The sequence below is a fragment of the Zingiber officinale genome, chromosome 2A (assembly GCF_018446385.1).
Source record: "Zingiber officinale cultivar Zhangliang chromosome 2A, Zo_v1.1, whole genome shotgun sequence".
Classification (NCBI taxonomy): domain Eukaryota; kingdom Viridiplantae; phylum Streptophyta; class Magnoliopsida; order Zingiberales; family Zingiberaceae; genus Zingiber; species Zingiber officinale.
Genome location: NC_055988.1, coordinates 156,046,532 through 156,066,331, shown reverse-complemented (window position 1 = coordinate 156,066,331; position 19,800 = coordinate 156,046,532). Strand labels below are relative to the sequence as shown.

At 36.9% G+C, this 19,800-nt stretch overlaps 1 long non-coding RNA gene across 1 annotated transcript; it reads right to left on the bottom strand.

Annotated features, from left to right (window-relative positions):
- Positions 1–15,647: 15,647 nt before the first annotated feature.
- On the bottom strand, positions 15,648–17,427 carry LOC122042858. Its single transcript, XR_006129374.1, has 2 exons — positions 16,121–17,427; positions 15,648–16,049 (listed from the first exon to the last, which is right to left on the bottom strand). It is a non-coding gene; the product is annotated as an uncharacterized LOC122042858 (long non-coding RNA).
- Positions 17,428–19,800: the final 2,373 nt, after the last annotated feature.

Genomic DNA, 19,800 nt, shown 5'->3' with positions numbered 1-19,800 from the left:
AATAAATCCAAACTGAGATCCAAACCAAAAGAAGAGACTGAGTTAAAATCCAAATATGAATCTACATCTGATGAAGACGATCTCTCTTCAGAAGTCACATACTTGGTTAAAAGGGCGATCCAATAGAAGAAATTCACTTGGAGATTCGTGAAGAAAGAGATCTTGAACAAAGATCTAGCCAACCTTCGATGCTTTGAATGCAATAAGAAAGGTCACTTTAAAACTGACTATCCGCTATTAAAGGATAAAGAAAAGCTAGAAAAGAAGAAGAAAAATAAATAAAAGGCATTGAAGGCAAATTGGGATGATTCATCATCCAAATCTAAGTCAAACTTAGATCATGTCAACCTTCTAGCATTGTCAGCAATCCAAGAAGCATCAAGCTTAGAGTCCGAGTCAGAATACAACTCAGCATTAGACTTAAGTCAAGTTAGCGACTCAAACGAGTCAACTGATGACGTAACAAATCCTTTAACTAAGAAGTTATATGTATTATTGCTTATTTGACTAAGACCCTAGGTACATATAAGTCTAAAGTTATGAATTTACTTAAGGAGGTTTAAAATCTTAAGGAAAGGACTAACTTAGACTCACCAACTCAAGTTAGTCAAGTTGAAACTTTAACTCAAGTATCAAGGCTCGAGGAAGAGAACTCTAAGTTGAAAAACTAAGTTAGTGAGTTACAGTTTATATTGAGCAAGTTCATGTCTGGCTCAAAATACTTAGATATGATGCTTTGAATCAGATAGGTTACATATAACAGGGCTAAACTTGGATTTAACTCAAATCAAAATTATATTTCTTACCTTACCTTAGTCAAAAGAAATGCTAGAAATAAGATTATTTGAGTTTCAAAATCATGCTTAGTTAATTAACTAGAAAATAATGCTATTGGATACCTAAAAAACTTATATATATATATATATATATATATATATATATATATATATATATATATATATATATATATATGTTTTTTAGGTATCCAATAGCATTATTAGAGTTCTAACTTAAGGGAAGCTATCTTTTAAAACGGTTAGACTAGGATCATTTCAAACCATGTTTTCATATTTATTATGTTTAAATATGATTTCAAAATTATAATAAATGTCTTATTTTATTTAATTCATGCATAAATGGACTTAGCCCATGTCCTACTATAGACAGCAAGTACACATAGATCTAGGTAGTCAACATCTCATAAACATAATAAGAAATAACTTGCTTGTGTTTAAAAAACATAAAAAGGTGTGAGATACTTAGAGTTACAACCTTTTATTCTAGATGCTTATAGTGTATCAACATGAATTGGGGCTAAAACATTTTAAATTGATCAAGTTAATTAATTTTCACATGTTAATAACTTAATTTTTTTTTCATAAAATTGAACTGGAGACTCTTACTTAACTTAGAATCCTATTTTTCTTACTTGAGGATATGTGACATTAGAATCATGTTAATAACTCAAAACTCTGAATTTTCCTATAGTAGACCTATATTTGCTCTATTATGCTTTAGACTTATGGTTGACCATCATTTAACTTATGTTTGACTTTGATCATGCAGTTTACTTTATCTATTGTTTGATTAAATAGTCTATCTATTTTGACTTGAACTCTAATTACTTTATCTATTTGCAAATTAATCTATTCATCGGACTAATTTAGTTAACTTTACAATATTTCACTTGACTCTATGTCTTTATTGGTACAAGGAGTACCAGACAGTCGAACCTATATTTTAATAATGATAAAGGGGTTCAAAGTTAAGCTATCTTATTGTATAACAAGTTGAACTAAATATGCAGAAAAGTCCTAAGTGATCTTAGGCAAAGGAAAGTCCTAGTTGTGACTAAGCAAGTGGAAAGTTCTAGCTGTGGTTAGGCAACGAAGTCCAGGTCTGGAGGACTAAGTGAAGTCTTGGCGGGTCAAGGCTGTTGGGTGAAATCCTAGAGCCGAGGACTCTAGGTGAAAATCCTAGGGGTCACGGGCATCAGGTGGAAGATTGGATGGATCGTGGAGCAGACGTCTAGCATGAAGTCTCGGACGTTGAGCAAAAGTCCAGTCAATTTAGAGGACCAGTCTAGCAAAAGATAAACTCTCCTGAGAGGAATAGGATGTATTCCCCGTTGAGGGAACAATAGGCGTTAGTTTGACCAAGGATTTTTAAAAAATCTAAAAGTCAGAATCGGACAGTCTTCAGACTGTCAAATAATTTATTATTCATGTTTTATTGTCCTAACTTTGTTTTACAGGGTATATTTAGTATTTTGAACTAATGTATCTTGCAAGGAGCGAAAAACACATAAAAAGCTCAGATGAACAGTGTTCAAGGTGCCTCCAGGGTTGTTGGAGGTGCCTCGGGAGGCTTGGCTGAAAGCTTGTGCGGAGAGGCGCAAAGGCGCCTTCTAAGAGCCTGAAGGCGCCTTGGAGCTGGGATGGAAAGCGCCTTCCATTCCCTTGAAGGCACCTTCGAACGGATGAAGTTCGCAGAAAGCAGAGCTTATCGATACCACGGATTTGGGGATTGAAATCTGAGCTGGAGGCACCTTCAATGGGGTTGAAGATGCCTTCAACAACCCATAAAAGAAGACCATGAGTAGATGCTTCAATACAACTTGAATTTGAGATCCTTTTCCTGCGCGCTGCTCCAAAGATGATCTGACGAAGCTGTAATGCTGCTCCGACGACCAAAAGCTCTACTTTCAAGAATTCTAAGTTGTCGGTGTAATTTCAATTATTGTAATTAGTTATTGTTGGAGTGTATACTGAAAGCCTAAGCTTTGTAAACATTCATTATGAATAAAGAATCACATTTGGTCTAATTATCTACATTTGTTTGTAGTTGTTCATTTAATTTATATTGTAGATAACATAGTATGTGGTGTCACATACAGAAGATGATGTTATCAGTACCTTATAAATTATAAACAGTAGCTCACGACCAGAATGGAAAGGAACAAACCATTAGAAGGTCGTAGTGTAATTAGGTATTAGTTTATCTTGACTATATAATTACACTAGTACACTCAGAGTGTATTGAGTAGGACCATTTGAGGTCGTTCCTTTTATACTGACTTTATAAAGGAACAAAGACCTCAGTTATTATGGAAGTGTGTGCTCTTAATCCTAATATAATAACAAGCACATATGTTTGATATTTATTTCTTTAATTTATCAATGGGTGAGATTTAGTTCGATGAATCAATAAACCCGATAAGTTGGGAAATGATATCACTCATAGTGTGTGTTGTTGATTATAGAAGGAAACCGTGTCCTAGTGATACTAGGTTGATAATGTCCTCAAGAGGAGCTCATAAAGATTGTCATGTTAAACCCTGCGGTGGACTTAGTCCGACATGATAATAAGGTTGAGTGGTACTACTCTTGGACTTAGATATTAATTAAATGAGTTGTCGGTAACTCACTTAATTAGTGGACATTCGATATCTTAAACACGGGAGACTAACACACTCATAATAAGAAGGAGCCCAAAATATAATTTGGGATTGGTGCGGTAGTTCAATGATAGTTCTCTAGTGGAATGAATTATCATTGATAAAATTAAGTTGTGTGTTGGGGGCGAACATGGGATGCTTAATTTTATCGGAGACCAAAACCAATTCCTCCTCTCGGTCCCTATCGTAGCCTCTTATTTATAGAGTACTATACCCACATATACCCACCTTCTATGCCCACCTAAAGGGGGCCGGCCAAGCTAGCTTGGGAACCAAGCTAGGGCCTAAGCTTGGGTTTAAGGTGGCCGGCCCTAGCTTGAACCCAAGCTAGTAGGGCCGCCATAATTAATTAAAAGAAAATTTAATTTTAATGTTTATTATTATGTGGAAGATTTAATTTAAAAGAGAATTAAAATTAAAATATCTCTCTTGTAAAAGATTTACAAAGATTAAAGAAAGAGATTAGATCTCTTTCCTTATTTATAGATTGGAGAGATGTTTTATTTTCTCTTTAAAATTATTCACATGTTAATAAAATTAAAATTATAGATATTTCCTTTTATTAACCATGAAGAGATTTTAAAGAGAAATTTTATTTTTAAAATTTCCGGAAACAAATAAGGAAAGTTTTAATTGTTGATTGAAATTTGTCCAATTTGCTTCCTATTGATTTGGCCGACCATCATTGTTTAATTGGGAAATATTATTTTATTTTCTCAATTAAATCATGTCAAGAAATTAAGAAAAATTTATTGTAATTAAATTTCCTAATTTACCTAGGCCAAGGAATATAAAAGGGGTGAGGGTGCCTTCACAAGACACAACATCTATTATTCCTCTCCTCTTTTGTTCCTTGGTGTGGCCATCATCTCCTTCTCTTCCTCTTGTGGTGGCGAACCTCTCACTCTCCCTTGGAGTTCTTGTGGTGGCGGATACTACTCGGAGAAGAAGAAGAAGAAGGAGAAAGCTAGCATCTCTTGGAGCTTGGTTAGTATTTTGGTTTTCTCCTTGGTAAAGCTTTTCTTTTGTGGCCGAACCTTGCTTGGAGGAGAAGAAGGTGGTTGGTGGTTTCTCATCTTGGAAGATCGTTGCCCACACAACGTCCGAGGTTAGAAGAGGAATACGGTAGAAGATCAAGAGGTTTTTTCTACAAGGTATAACTAGTAATTTCTATTTCCGCATCATGCTAGTTATTTATGGAAATAATACCAAATACAAGAGGCTTACGTTCTAGTATTTCGAATATGATTTTTCGAAGTTGTGTTCTTTTGTTTCTTTCTTTTCCTTGTGATTTGATTGTTCTCTTTGGTTAACCTAAAGTTATTTTAGGAAATTAAATATTAGCTTTCTATTAAAGGTTTTGTCTAGTCGGTGGTGGTTGCTCCCATATCCAAGAAGGCCATGTGCCTCGCCACGTCAGTACTGGGAACCTTTTATGGAAATTAATATTTAATGGAATTAATAACTTAAGGAGACTTGGGTCGAACGTGTTAAGTTCCGCAGGAGATCCAAGTCAAAACCTAAAAGAACAAATAGATTAAGTTTTGGATCAAACGTGTTAAGTTCCGCAGGCGATCCAAAATTTAATTTAAAAGAACACATGGTAGCTAGGAAAAGGTTCAGACATTTGTACAAAATTTTTGTACAGTGGAACCTATAGGTTTTCCGAGTAGCAACCAACAATTGGTATCAGAGCTAGGGTTTTGCCTCTGTGTATTTGGTATTTAGTTTAATTATGCACATGTCATACATAAGTTAGGCAGGATAATAGTAGGATGTGCTAATTTTGTGGATGCAGGATCCAACTATTATGGCTTTTAGTTATTATGTGTGTGATTGGACCCTTGGACATGTCAAGGGCATTAATATGTGTGTGCATGATTGTATTAAAATACAGCAGGAGCTGTATTTAGTTTTTATTAGGATTTTATTTTTGATCTAGATACATGTACATTCCTTTTATGGAATATAGGATCAAAATGTAAAATTCTATTTATGTCGCGGATCGAATCTTGCAAAGCGTGGAACCTTCTAAGGACCAGAGGCGCAGCGGAACTAGGAGCAAGATGGATGCTAGACCCGGTGGCGGTGGCCAAATATGGCAGCAGCTTGGGATGACAACACACGGAGGACAATTTAGAGATAAAAGCCATAATAGTTGAAAATTAAATTTTCTATTTATTGCTTTTATATTGTGCTGTGTGTGAATGTTAGTTTACAAGTTTAGTAGGCTAGCATAGTTAAAATTCCTCATTTATAAATAACTAAGTGGGAGAGAGATTTTTAAATAAATCCCATGGTCTCCATTACTGGTTTGTAAGTGATGCAAACAAGCTTGCGCGTTGGCTCTGAGTGCCTTCCTCCATAACGGATGAGCTTGTTTGCGGATCACTAGAACAGACTTCTATTTTTGGATGACTATAGGAAGTTAATTAAGAGCGTGTGATCTTCCCCAACGGAAGGGGCATAATCTTATTAATGGACTTAGTGTCAAGTAATGATATACACTTAGACACATCTAATAGTATCCTCCCCAACGGAGTCACTATTATTATTTGTGTGACCAAATAATACCAACTATTAATTTTATTTGTCAAAAAGTTAGGTTGACAAGATAATAAAATTAATGGGTTAAAACCCTCCTTTTACAAATGTTGAATTTGTATACGTCCACACTAACGTGGCATACAAAATTCACGGTGTTATGAGGTGTTGGTTAATTTAAAATAGTATTGTTTGAGGAATCAATATTATTCTAAATTTAGAGTTCTGACCAAAAGTTATTTGTGATTCTTAGGATGTCTTTCAACCCATTGTCATACAACAGAATAGACTTATTGGACCAAACTACATAGATTGGAAAAGAAACTGGACATTGTTTTAACTGTTGAAGCTATAATAACTTTCGACCGAGTGCCCATCATACCTCTTGGTGAATCTACCCAAGAGGAGATTGAATATCATAGGAAATGGGTAAAAGCGGATGAGATGGCACGGTGTTACATTTTGGCTTCAATGTCAAATGTATTGCAACATCGAGATCAAGATTTACCAACAGCCTATGATATTATGAACAATCTCAAGGAACTCTTTGGTCATCAAGATAGGGCTTCTAGGCAAGAAGCCATGAGAAAGATAATGACACCCACCATGCAAGAGGGTACTCCTGTGAAGGATCATATCCTAAAGATGATGGCTTATCCGAACGAGATACGGATCCTTGGAGGAGAAATTGATGGGAAACCCAGATCGATATGATCCTCCAACGCTACCTAGAAGTTTTGAGCAGTTTCGCTGACTATAATATGAATAAGAGAGTTTATTCATTAGCGGAACTATTGACTTCAAGCAGTGAAGGATTATTTCGTCACAATGCTCAAATTCACTATGTTGAAAATGGTTCTACTTCTAAACCGAAGGAAAGAAGAAGAAAAAAGTTGGTTCAAAGAAAGAAAGTGAATAAATCTCAGTCTACCGATTTAAAGTGGAATGAAGAAGCCAAGGGCAAGTGCTTCATCTGTAAGGCGGGACATTGGAAGGCGGACTGTCCTCGTAGGAACCAAAACAAAGGTATATCTCATACTCTAGTTGTTGAAACATGTTTAGCGGTGTTATCTACCAGCACCTGGTGTGTAGATACGGGAGCCACTGATCATGTCTGCAATTCCTTGCAGGGGTTCCAGGAAACCCGACGACTATCTGAAGGAGAAATTACCGTCTACATGGGCAATGCTACTAAGGTGGCAGCTGTTGCAGTGGGAGACGTCTACTTATCTTTTAGTAGAAATAGGAATTTGGTTTTAAGAAATTGTCTTTATGTACCCAGTTTTAGAAAGAATTTAATTTCAGTTTCTAAACTGTTTTTAGATGGATATTCAGTTTCCTTTAGTAACGATGTAGTTATTAAAAGAAATAAAGTGATTATCTGTTCTGGTGCATTAGTTGGCAATTTGTATACTTTAAATCCAATTTCTTCCACAAAGCAAAACATGGAAATTTATAACTCATCCTCTAATTCTAATAAGAGAAAAGAACCTTCGGAAATGAACCAAGCATATCTTTGGCATCTAAGGCTTGGACATATTAACTTAAGTAGGATTCAGAGGCTTATAGCTGATGGACTTTTGAGTTCATTTGAGTTGGAAAATTTTCCAACTTGTGAATCTTGCTTGGAAGGTAAAATGACCAAGAGGCCGTTCAAGGCCAAGGGGTATAGAGCCAAAGAAGTGTTAGAGTTGGTTCACTCTGATTTGTGTGGTCCTATGTCTGTCCAGGCAAGAGGAGGTTTTGAATATTTCGTCTCTTTCATAGACGATTATTCAAGATATGGATACATTTACCTAATGCGCCGCAAGTCCGAGTGCTTTGATAAGTTCAAAGAATACAAGGCGATGTGGAGAAACGACTAGGTAAAGTATCAAGACACTACGGATCGGATCGTGGTGGCGAATACCTCTTAGGAGAGTTTAGGAATTACTTATCGAAGGGATTCAATCCCAATTGCTGCACTGGAACACCAGAATGGTGTGGTAGAGCGAAGGAATAGGACTCTTATGGAGATGGTTAGATCAATGATGAGTTATTGAATTACCAAATTCGTTTTGGGGATATGCTCGGAAACAGCAGATATTCTGAACTTAGTACATTCTAAATCGGTTTCTTCTACTCCCATAGAATTGTGGAATGAGCGAAAGCCCGTCTAAGACATATTCGAATTTGGGGTAGTCCGGCACATGTCTTGAAACGAGATCTTGATAAGTTAGAATCCCGTATGAAGTTCGCGTGTTTGTAGGATATCCCAAAGGAACGAAAGGTGGTTTATTTTATAGTCCTAAAGACCGAAGGTCATTGTTAGCACCAATGCCCGTTTTAGAAGAGGACTATATAATGGATCACAAGCCCGATGCAAAGTTGTTTTAGAAGAACTTAGAGAGGACATGTCTACTTACCAATAGTACAAGATGAAGTACCACAAGAGACAACACGTGTAACACATGATACACAACCACACGATGCCTCGTCGTAGTGGGAGGGTTGTAAGGCAGCTGAAGATTCATGTTTTTGGGAGAGTCTTGGACTTGATCCGGGTAAACATGAACCCGATCCACGAACATACGACGAAGCACTCCAAGATAAAGATGCAGATCTTGGCAAAAGGCAATGAATTCGAAATAGAGTCTATGTACTCGAATAAAGTCCGGGAGCTTGTAGAACCACACGATGGTGTAAAAGCCGTTGGATGCAAGTGGATCTACAAAAGGAAAAGAGGGATGACGGGAAGGTAGAGACCTTCAAAGCTAGGCTTGTTGCGAAGGGTACACTCGAAAGAGGAATCGATTATGAGGAAACCTTTTCACCAGTAGCCATGCTTAAGTCTATCCGGATACTCTTATCCATTCTGCTCATATGGATTATGAGATTTGGCAAATGGATGTCAAGACGACTTTCCTTAATGGAAGTCTTGAAGAGAACATCCATATGAAGCAACCGAAGGATTTATTGAAAAGGCAAAGAGCATCTAGTATGCAAGCTCAATCGGTCCATTTATGGATGAAGCAAGCTTCAAGGTCTTGGAACATCCGGTTTAATGAAGTAATCCATCATATGGATTTATTCAAAGTCCGGATGAGTCTTGTGTATATAAGAAGTGTAACGGAAACGTGGTGGTATTTCTTGTACTATCGTAGATGATATTTTGTTAATTGGCAACAATGTCAAGGTATTATCGAGGCGTAAGGGTATGGTTGTTCAAACAATTTGATATGAAGGACTTAGGAGAATGTGCACACATTCTTGGGATCAAAGTTATAAGGGATCGCAAGAAAAGAATGTTGTGTCTATCCCAAGCTTCACATATAGATACAATCCTTGCTCGTTTTAGCATGCAAGACTCAAGAAAGGTTTCTTACCTTTTAGACATGGAGTAGCTCTATCTAAAGAGATGTCTCCAAAGACATCAAAAGAGATAGAGGACATGAAAGCAGTTCCTTATGCTTCGGCTGTAGGAAGCCTAATGTATGCAATGCTACGTACGAGACCTGATATCTGTTTGCCGTAGGCATGGTATATCGGAGTAACCTGGACAAGGACATTGACTGCGGTAAAGCATATATTAAAGTACACGAGAAGGACTAGGGATTATATGCTAGTTTACCAAGCAGATGATTTGCTTCCTGTGGGTTACATGATTTTCAATCGATAGGGACAATAGTAAGTCTACATCAGGCTATGTGTTTACTTTAGGAGGTGGAGCCATTTCATGGAGGAGTGTTAAGCGAAAACGCTTCGGACTCAACCATGGAAGTTGAGTATCTCTGAGGCAGCTAAAGAAGCGGTATGGCTCGGGAACTTTCTAATGGACTTAGATGTGATTCTGGTTTGCCCAAGATCATCACAATTTATTGTGATAATAGCGGTCCATTGCAAACTCGAAGGAACCACGAGCTCATAAGGCGAGTAAACATATAGCGCAAGTACCACCTAATACGAGATATCGTGAGCGAGGAGAAGTTGTCATCGCCAAGATTGCATCAGTGGATAACCCGGATCCTTTCACTAAGGCCCTTTCTGAAAGCTTCGATCGGCATGTGGAGGAATGGGAATCGGATGTATGGTAGAAGATATGGCGACTTAGTCATTAGTATAAGTGGGAGATTGTTGGGTGTATCGAAAGCCTAAGCTTTGTAAATATTCATTATGAATAAAGAATCACATTTGGTCTAATTATCTACATTTGTTTGTAGTTGTTCATTTAATTTATATTGTAGATAACATAGTATGTGGTGTCACATACAGAAGATGATGTTATCAGTACCTTATAAATTATAAACAGTAGCTCACGACCAGAATGGAAAGGAACAAACCATTAGAAGGTCGTAGTGTAATTAGGTATTAGTTTATCTTGACTATATAATTACACTAGTACACTCAGAGTGTATTGAGTAGGACCATTTGAGGTCGTTCCTTTTATACTGACTTTATAAAGGAACAAAGACCTCAGTTATTATGGAAGTGTGTGCTCTTAATCCTAATATAATAACAAGCACATATGTTTGATATTTATTTCTTTAATTTATCAATGGGTGAGATTTAGTTCGATGAATCAATAAACCCGATAAATTGGGAAATGATATCACTCATAGTGTGTGTTGTTGATTATAGAAGGAAACTGTGTCCTAGTGATACTAGGTTGATAATGTTCTCAAGAGGAGCTCATAAAGATTGTCATGTTAAACCCTGCAGGTGGACTTAGTCCGACATGATAATAAGGTTGAGTGGTACTACTCTTGGACTTAGATATTAATTAAATGAGTTGTCAGTAACTCACTTAATTAGTGGACATTCGATATCTTAAACACGGAGACTAACACACTCATAATAAGAAGGAGCCCAAAAATGTAATTTGGGATTGGTGCGGTAGTTCAATGATAGTTCTCTAGTGGAATGAATTATCATTGATAAAATTAAGTTGTGTGTTCGGGGCGAACATGGGATGCTTAATTTTATCGGGAGACCAAAACCAATTCCTCCTCTCGGTCCCTATCGTAGCCTCTTATTTATAGAGTACTATACCCACATATACCCACCTTCTATACCCACCTAAAGGGGGCCGGCCAAGCTAGCTTGGGAACCAAGCTAGGGCCGGCCTAAGCTTGGGTTTAAGGTGGTCGGCCCTAGCTTGAACCCAAGCTAGTAGGGCCGGCCATAATTAATTAAAAAGAAAATTTAATTTTAATGTTTATTATTATGTGGAAGATTTAATTTAAAAGAGAATTAAAATTAAAATATCTCTCTTGTAAAAGATTTACAAAAGATTAAAGAAAGAGATTAGATCTCTTTCCTTATTTGTAGATTGGAGAGATGTTTTATTTTCTCTTTAAAATTATTCACATGTTAATAAAATTAAAATTATAGATATTTCCTTTTATTAACCATGAAGAGATTTTAAAGAGAAATTTTATTTTTTAAAATTTCCGGAAACAAATAAGGAAAGTTTTAATTGTTGATTGAAATTTGTCCAATTTGCTTCCTATTGATTTGGCCGGCCATCATTGTTTAATTGGGGAAATATTATTTTATTTTTTCTCAATTAAATCATGTCAAGGAAATTAAGGAAAATTTATTGTAATTAAATTTCCTAATTTACCTAGGCCAAGGAATATAAAAGAAGGGGTGAGGGTGCCTTCACAAGACACAACATCTATTATTCCTCTCCCTCTTTTGTTCCTTGGTGTGGCCGGCCATCATCTCCTTCTCTTCCTCTTGTGGTGGCCGAACCTCTCCCTCTCCTTTGGAGTTCTTGTGGTGGCCGGATACTACTCGGTGAAGAAGAAGAAGAAGGAGAGAAAGCTAGCATCTCTTGGAGCTTGGTTAGTATTTTGGTTTTTCTCCTTGGTAAAGCTTTTCTTTTGTGGCCGAACCTTGCTTGGAGGAGAAGAAGGTGGTTGGTGGTTTCTCATCTTGGAAGATCGTTGCCCACACAACGTCCGAGGTTAGAAGAGGAATACGGTAGAAGATCAAGAGGTTTTTTTCTACAAGGTATAACTAGTAATTTCTATTTCCGCATCATGCTAGTTATTTATGGAAATAATACCAAATACAAGAGGCTTACATTCTAGTATTTCGAATATGTTTTTTCGAAGTTATGTTCTTTTGTTTCTTTCTTTTCCTTGTGATTTGATTGTTCTCTTTGGTTAACCTAAAGTTATTTTAGGAAATTAAATATTAGCTTTCTATTAAAGGTTTTGTCTAGTCGGTGGTGGTTGCTCCCATATCCAAGAAGGCCATGTGCCTCGCCACGTCAGTACTGGGAACCTTTTATGGAAATTAATATTTAATGGAATTAATAACTTAAGGAGACTTGGGTCGAACGTGTTAAGTTCCGCAGGAGATCCAAGTCAAAACCTAAAAGAACAAATAGATTAAGTTTTGGATCAAACGTGTTAAGTTCCGCAGGCGATCCAAAATTTAATTTAAAAGAACACATGGTAGCTAGGAAAAGGTTCAGACCTTTGTACAAAATTTTTGTACAGTGGAACCTATAGGTTTTCCGAGTAGCAACCAACAGTTATTACAATTGTAATTCTCTGGGTTGATAGTGAATTGCCAGAGTAAACACTCAACGAGTGTGAGCCTTGGAGTAAGAGTCGTCAAAAATTTCGAACCAAGTAAAACAAAATGTGTTAGCGATTGTTTTTACTTAACTTATATTCCGCTGCATTTTATTCGATTATTTTTAAACGAACATGAAAGTCACGAGTGCCATTTTTATGATTAACCTATTTTGATATATAAAAAAGGGAGAGAAAGGTAAAGGGTTAAAATAAAAAAAATCTTTAATTAACTTCCCAAAAATAAAAATTCTTATCTGATAAGGAGGAGCAATAATTAAGGGAGAGTTATTTCTTCAATTATTATATTTATGTATGACTTTATTAATTGTTATTTGTTTCATATATTGAATATAAATTCAAGCTATTTTTTATTGTTATTTTACTAATTTTAGCTTAGTTTTCATACTATCAAAAATGAGAGATTGTTAGTGTTGGGTGAACAATATTTGATCAAAAGTTTTGATGCATAACTAAGATTAAAGTTAGTTTAGTTGTGATCTAATTAGTTATGTCAAGTGTACAGGTGCATATTACTTGACAAGTGTTAAAGTTCTGGTTTTATGTCAGGCAGTGACTAAGTCCTAGTGGATCTAGGCATCTGAATTTTTGATAGGGACTCAGACATGAGCTAAGTCTTGGGTGGAGACCAAGTAAGAAATTTCTAGCTAGAGGCTAGGTGAATCAAGTTCAAGTGGTGAAGGCATGGCTGACAATTTCTAGCTGGAGGTTAGATGAATCAAGCCCAAGTGTGTAGATTACTTGGCACAAGTCCAGGTGTGTGGAATTAGCTAGAAGCTGATTTCTTGGCAAACAAGTTCAAGTGTGTGAAATTAGTTGAAAGTTGATTACTTGGCAACCCAAACTAGATGCGTTAAAATCTAGTCAAGAAAGTGCGAGTTACTTTAAATTCTATATCCTACTTATTACGTGTAATGATTACAAGAAAACAAAGTTCGACGTTTTCAGATGACTAGAGGGAGTCTAGGATAACTAGCTGGTGATAACTCTTAATGAAGGGATTTCAAATGGTCCAGGCGACTGTAGCAAAGTCGAGGTGACCAGAGCATATGGGCGACAGTAGAAGCTTTCAAGCGACCAAAGATGAGATTACCAACAACACAAACGAGTCAGGTCAAAATCAGATTTCCCCTATACATGCAACCAAAGGGATTCTAGTCAACCGGGTAGCTCAGTTAATGTTATCTATCGGATAAAAGTTGAGGCCACATCAGCATGAATACTATAAAAGATGTTCGAAGCAAAGTTTTCAAATAACTAATTCACGATCATTCTTCTATGTTCTTGTGCTCTAGGACTCTTGTGCTTTGATTTGCCAAATCAAATCTAGTGCTCTCGTTCTTTCTGTGTTGCAACACACTTCAAGTATTAAGCTTTGATCGGCAACACCTAAAGTAAATTTTTATTTATGTTGTGTTGTCTTATTTTTGTTATTGTGTTTTTTAGATTCTTTTTCTGTAAGATTTCTCCACCTGAGAGAAATTTAGAAATAAGAATCACATTTTTATTATTGCTACATTTACCTATTTCTGCCTTGATTTAACGTGTTTAATTTATAATTCTAATTTAACTAATAAAATGTTAGATTAATATTTATTTTGGTTATGCTATTACTCTATTTATTTATTATTTCTTTAATTATCAGTTCGTAAAATTTATAACGCTATTAACCCCCTCTAATGTCGAGTTCGATTATACAGATCATGTTAGGGGGCATGACTAGGTCATGTTCCACTTCAACAGATCGTGCCAAGGGGCACAATCAAGGCATGTTCCCCTCTGAAGTGGCTCTCGAATGATTACTTTCCTTTAGTCATGGAAGTAGAGAACATGATCATGTCAGCGGGCACAAGCAGGCTATGTTGGCTATTCGAACACTATTTGACTTCTCCTCTGATTGTCCTAAAAGACAAAATACACTTGCAATTTAGAAATATTGCTATCATCTTAGCAAGGTATTGAAATGAGACACAAAATAAACTCTTACTCATAAAACATGATATAAACATGATTTTAAGCCTACGAGATTGTTTCGGTTTGAAAATTCTCATCACGATGACGTAGCGACAGAAATCCATTCCAACATAAAGAATGATGACGTCGAGGTCTTCTCCTAAATTTCTTCTCGTAACACCACAAATTCCTATAGAGAGTAGCAAACCTCATAAGGTTTACAAGAGGGGCCTTGTAAGACCACTTTTATGCCTAAGTTAAGAGATTTGAAAATAATTAGAAGAGCATAGAAAAATTAGCAGCATTGTTAGACAATTCCCCCTTTTACCTTCTCTTTCCTTTACTATTATAGAGAGTAGAGAGAAAATCTTAGAGACTTTTCTCATTAAAGACTTATTAATGAACCATTCATGGATCATTAAAGGGCCATTCATGGGCAATTAAAGGATCGTTAAGGGGTCTTGTTGTAACCACCCTACCCTTTCATTTTAGTAACCACTTCATGTCGGGAGCTCGAGAGGTGTGCTGGTCGGCAACTCAGATCGGTTCTGAAGTTGGACCATCTCGGAAGATGGGATGCTGCAACATAATCCCCCTATTGACCAAGTCCTAGATAATGCTACCCTAACCACTACAAGAAAATCAACATTTAACTACGAACTTTTTTGTCGCTAAACCCATTATTTCGTTGCTAACCATCATTTGCAACGAAAACAATTCGTCGCTATGATCATCGCAATAAGCTTGTCGTAAACCATATTTCGTGACGATTGTTAATATTTCGTCGCTAACATTAACGACATACCAGAAAATGTCATTAAGATTAATATAATCCCGGCTAAAATACACATCGGTTAGCGACGAATTTTGTTAAATTCATCGCTAATATAACTAGTTAGCGACGATTTAGCAATAAATTCGTAGCAAACCTTTTTTAAAAAAATTTGCTGGGTATCGATGGTTAGCAACGATTTTAGAGAAAATTGTCGCTAACAACAATTGTTTGCGACGATTTACTCCAAAATCGTCACTAACCAATTTTTTTAAAAAAATATTTATTTTTTAAAAAAATATTTATTTTCATTCATATTCTATATACAAATTTATAAACAAACTCACAAATAACTCATATTTCAACATCATCAAGTTCACAAAGCATTCACAACTCTAACAACATTCACAAACAACTCCTACCACTCTAATAACAACACAACAAATAAATAACACAACTCTATCCGCAAGTAACAAATTCACAATTCGAACAACAAGTAATGCAACAAATAACAATCACACCTTCAAATTCACATCCAAAGAACTTACTATACGACGGAGAATTATAACATTTGAATCAATATGTCCACCAAAAGTTTAAAACAAAACATTTCTGCCTACGACGTTGTCTCAGCTGGGGGCAACTTCGACGAAACCCATTCAGGAGTGCTCCAAGTACTACGCCACAAAGTTTCATCAATCTGCTTGTGCTCAAAATCAGGATATTTCTCGTTTGGCTACATATTAAGGAAAAAAAGAGTAAAAAAGGATGCACTAAAATAAATATTATATTAATTGATGGTTATACCTTCGTTGATATGTAGTCCCACCAGTTCTATGGATTATCGATTAGGTTCTTCCATGAATTTTTTGTCAGTGAGAACTTAAAGTTAAAAGTCAAGAAAATAAACAAAAAAACAAGTTACAAATTGTTTCAAAAACCTAATGGTTATCAAAAGCTATGATTTGCTTCAACTGAATCTAAGTCTCTCCAATCTAAGTGACGATGCTTTCTTCTTAATATAATATGGTTAATCATTATAGAAAAATCTATTGATGATGTGAATTAATAAATAGCAAAGCAAGTATTAAATTAAACCTAATGAATAAAAGACAATGCAAGTAATGAATAGCAAAGCAAGTATTAAACTAAACCTAATGAATAACAATCCTAAAGCATTCAACAAAAACCTAATCTAATCTAACATACTTCATCTAACTTAATCACAAGAACAAATATGCATCAACAAACAAGAATTGCATAAAATTAAACTAGCATAATTGCAACAAATGTAGGAGCAAAAGTGGTTGGGAAATTTCATCGAACATCTAATATGCATCTACCAATTCAAGCCTAAAGCATGCAAGTTGAAACATAGAAGGTTAATGGCATTACAATTCAACAATCAACTCAACATTAATAAACCATCAACACATCAATAATCAGCACTCAACACATAAAGACATCACCCAAGCTTACGGGAGTGAACGGACACAATTGCAGATGGAGTATCGAAAGGGGCTAATTGAAGCATGGATGAAGGAGGACCTCTTCTCTTTTAACCTGAAGAGAAGAGGGGTTGTTGGAAGATAAAGTGGATGCCCACTACTCTTTTAACCCGAAGAGGAGTGGGAAGAAGGGCTGTCATATGCGGATCAGAATGAATGACGAATCCTCCTCTTCTAACCCAAAGAGGTGGACTGTCGGAGATAGATGGAGCGAGCGATCGAGTCTTCCTTCTTCTAACCCGAAGAGATAGATGGATGGATGATGAAGGAGCTCCTCTTCTCTTCTAACCCGAAGAGAAGAAGGGGTTGTGGATGTGGAGTCGGTGATGGAAATGATGCTCTCCGAAGGTGGCTGCTGGTTTTCCCTCTTTTAATCCAAAGAGGAGAGGAGGTGGCCGAATGGTGGTGATGAAGTGGAGAGGAGGCTCTCCTCTTCTAACCTGAAGAGGAGAGGTGAGGGAAAGGAGAAGAAGCGGAGGAGGTTGTGTACACGGCGACGTCGAGGAAAAGCGCAAGGGTTTTAAATTTTTAAGCATGTTAGCGGAAAAATTTATAAAGTCGTCGCTAATGCAAAATATTAGCAACGAATTCAACAACTTTACCACTAATGCCAATATCAGGTTAGGGTTCTACATAAATGTTAGTGGCGATTTGATAAATTTGTTGCTAAATCTTGATATTAGAGACGAATTAGACGAACTCGTTGCTAATGTTTGTTTTCTTAGCGACGAATTGACAAACTCGTTGCTAATGTTTGTTTTCTTAGTGACAAATTCGGCAAACTCATCGCTAATGTTTGTTTTATTAGTGATGAATTTATATTTCACTATTAATAATAATATTTAGCTACGAAATATTATTTCGTCGCTAATAATTCGTCGCTATTTTACTTATTTCTTATAGGGAACTCTCTATTTATCGGGTCAAGGGTCCGTCACATGGATCCTTACTTATCATCCATATAAAATAGGACTAAAAATGTCAAGTAGGAACATAAAATAATTTATCTAATTACTGGTTATGAATACTCTATATGCTCCACCAATTATTGAATATCCCAGAAAATACCTCAATTGATTTAACTATAAATTTTCCTAAATAATTATTAATGTTTAATATATACACTCTGTAATAAATGTAATAGAACTAATTACGCTAATACAGTAATCTATAATTGCACCAATAAATGAACGAGCATGCAATAAACTTTAATAACAGTAAGGGTTAAGAAATTGTGTATGTCCGGTCGAAGCGTCGGACGTGCCGACTGTCTTTAGAGAATTGATTGCCGCCCACGGTGCAGAGGCTCTCCGGCAAAATCCTCCCAAGATCCGACAACCGCTCGCGTCGCTCATAGGTGCACTCCAAAATGAGCGCCGCACTCGGATTCAACCTCAAATCGCGAACCAAGCCTCAGAACTCAGAACAAGGGGAGAGAAGAAGAAGCTGAAGGCAGAAGAAATGCTTTGCTTCGGTGTGTTTTTCAGAAGGAACGGAGGAAGTGTATTTATACACTTCGAAACAGCGCACGCACCAAAGTGTACGTCGCTTTGCTCCTTCACGCGAACAGAACCGCGTCTCTTCGTTCACGCGGACAGAAACAGTGCGTCGCGCTGTTTTGATTCCTCACGCGGCGTGGAAAAGGACCGAACTGGAATAGATAAATCAGGAAACAAAACCGAATGGAGTGAACCAAATCGGACTGGCAAAAATAGACCGGGCCGCCCGTGAGCGCGAGGCCCACGAGCTGGGGATTTGCACCCCCCCTGCGCGCGATAATCGCGTACGTGACGCCCGGTTTATGGATTTCCGGCTGGAACCCCCCAAATCCATTCGATTTGGGGTTGGCCCACGCATGCGTGTAGGCCCCCCTTATCATTGCTAAGCAAGGATGGAAGGGTTCCATATATAAGGCCTTCCAAAGTTCTTAGCTTGGCAATGTGGGATTAAAAACTAAAGGGAGGGGAATAGTTTGAATTACAATTCAACAATCCCCCACTAATTCAAATTATTTTAGAAGAAAAGAAAGATATTTTCTGAGGCTTGGTTGCAATAAGCTTTCAGTGAAAATACCTTCCGGTTTGAATTTTCACCTAAGTACACCAATCTTATTCACATAGGTTTGAAGAGAACTGAGTCTTGATCTTAAACCTTTTATATATGTGAAGATCAATTGGTAACAACTCATCACTGGCGACGGTTGAATCCTTCTGGGTTGGTGCATTACGGCCATGCTACCGAATCTTGTTTCATAAGTGCTAAGGAGAGTTGCCTAGACCCCCCACACTGCGGCCTCACAGTCACACTTACATAGGTGAGTTCTCCAAGGATGTACTGCAAGCATCCTGTCATTAAGACCTTGAACTCATTAAGAGCTCCTAAGCTCATCCTTACTAGCAGTCAAGCATCTATCCAGGGAAGAGACTATGAGATTACATCTCAATCAATTTGATGCTTACGTTTCACCCTTATAGCTTGTTTGTACCACATTGAACCTACTTTTTGAGATCTCCAATCAGATTGGTTGGGTTGCCGCTATAGATGAAACCAGGACAGGCCTCAGTCCCATTCCCTTACTGGATCTCTTGATTTTCTCAAAATCAAGTCCTTTAGTGAGTGGGTCAGCAATATTGTCTTTTGAACTTACAAAGTCCAATGACACCACTCCAAGAGACACTAGCTCACGAATAGACTTTAATCTTATTCGTACATGTCTCTTCTGTTTCTGGTTATACTTGGAGCTTCTAATCTGAGCTATTGTTGTTTGATTATCACAGTGTACTGAAATTGAAGGTATTGGCTTCATCATCAAGGGAATTTCAGAAAGAAGACCCTTAAGTCAATCAGCTTCAGTTACTGTGGTATCCAAAGCACACAATTCTGCCTCAGATGTAGACCGGGTTATAATCGTCTGTTTAATAGACCTCCAAGCAACTGCACCGCCTCCAAGTGTAAAGACATAACCAGTAACGCCTTTAC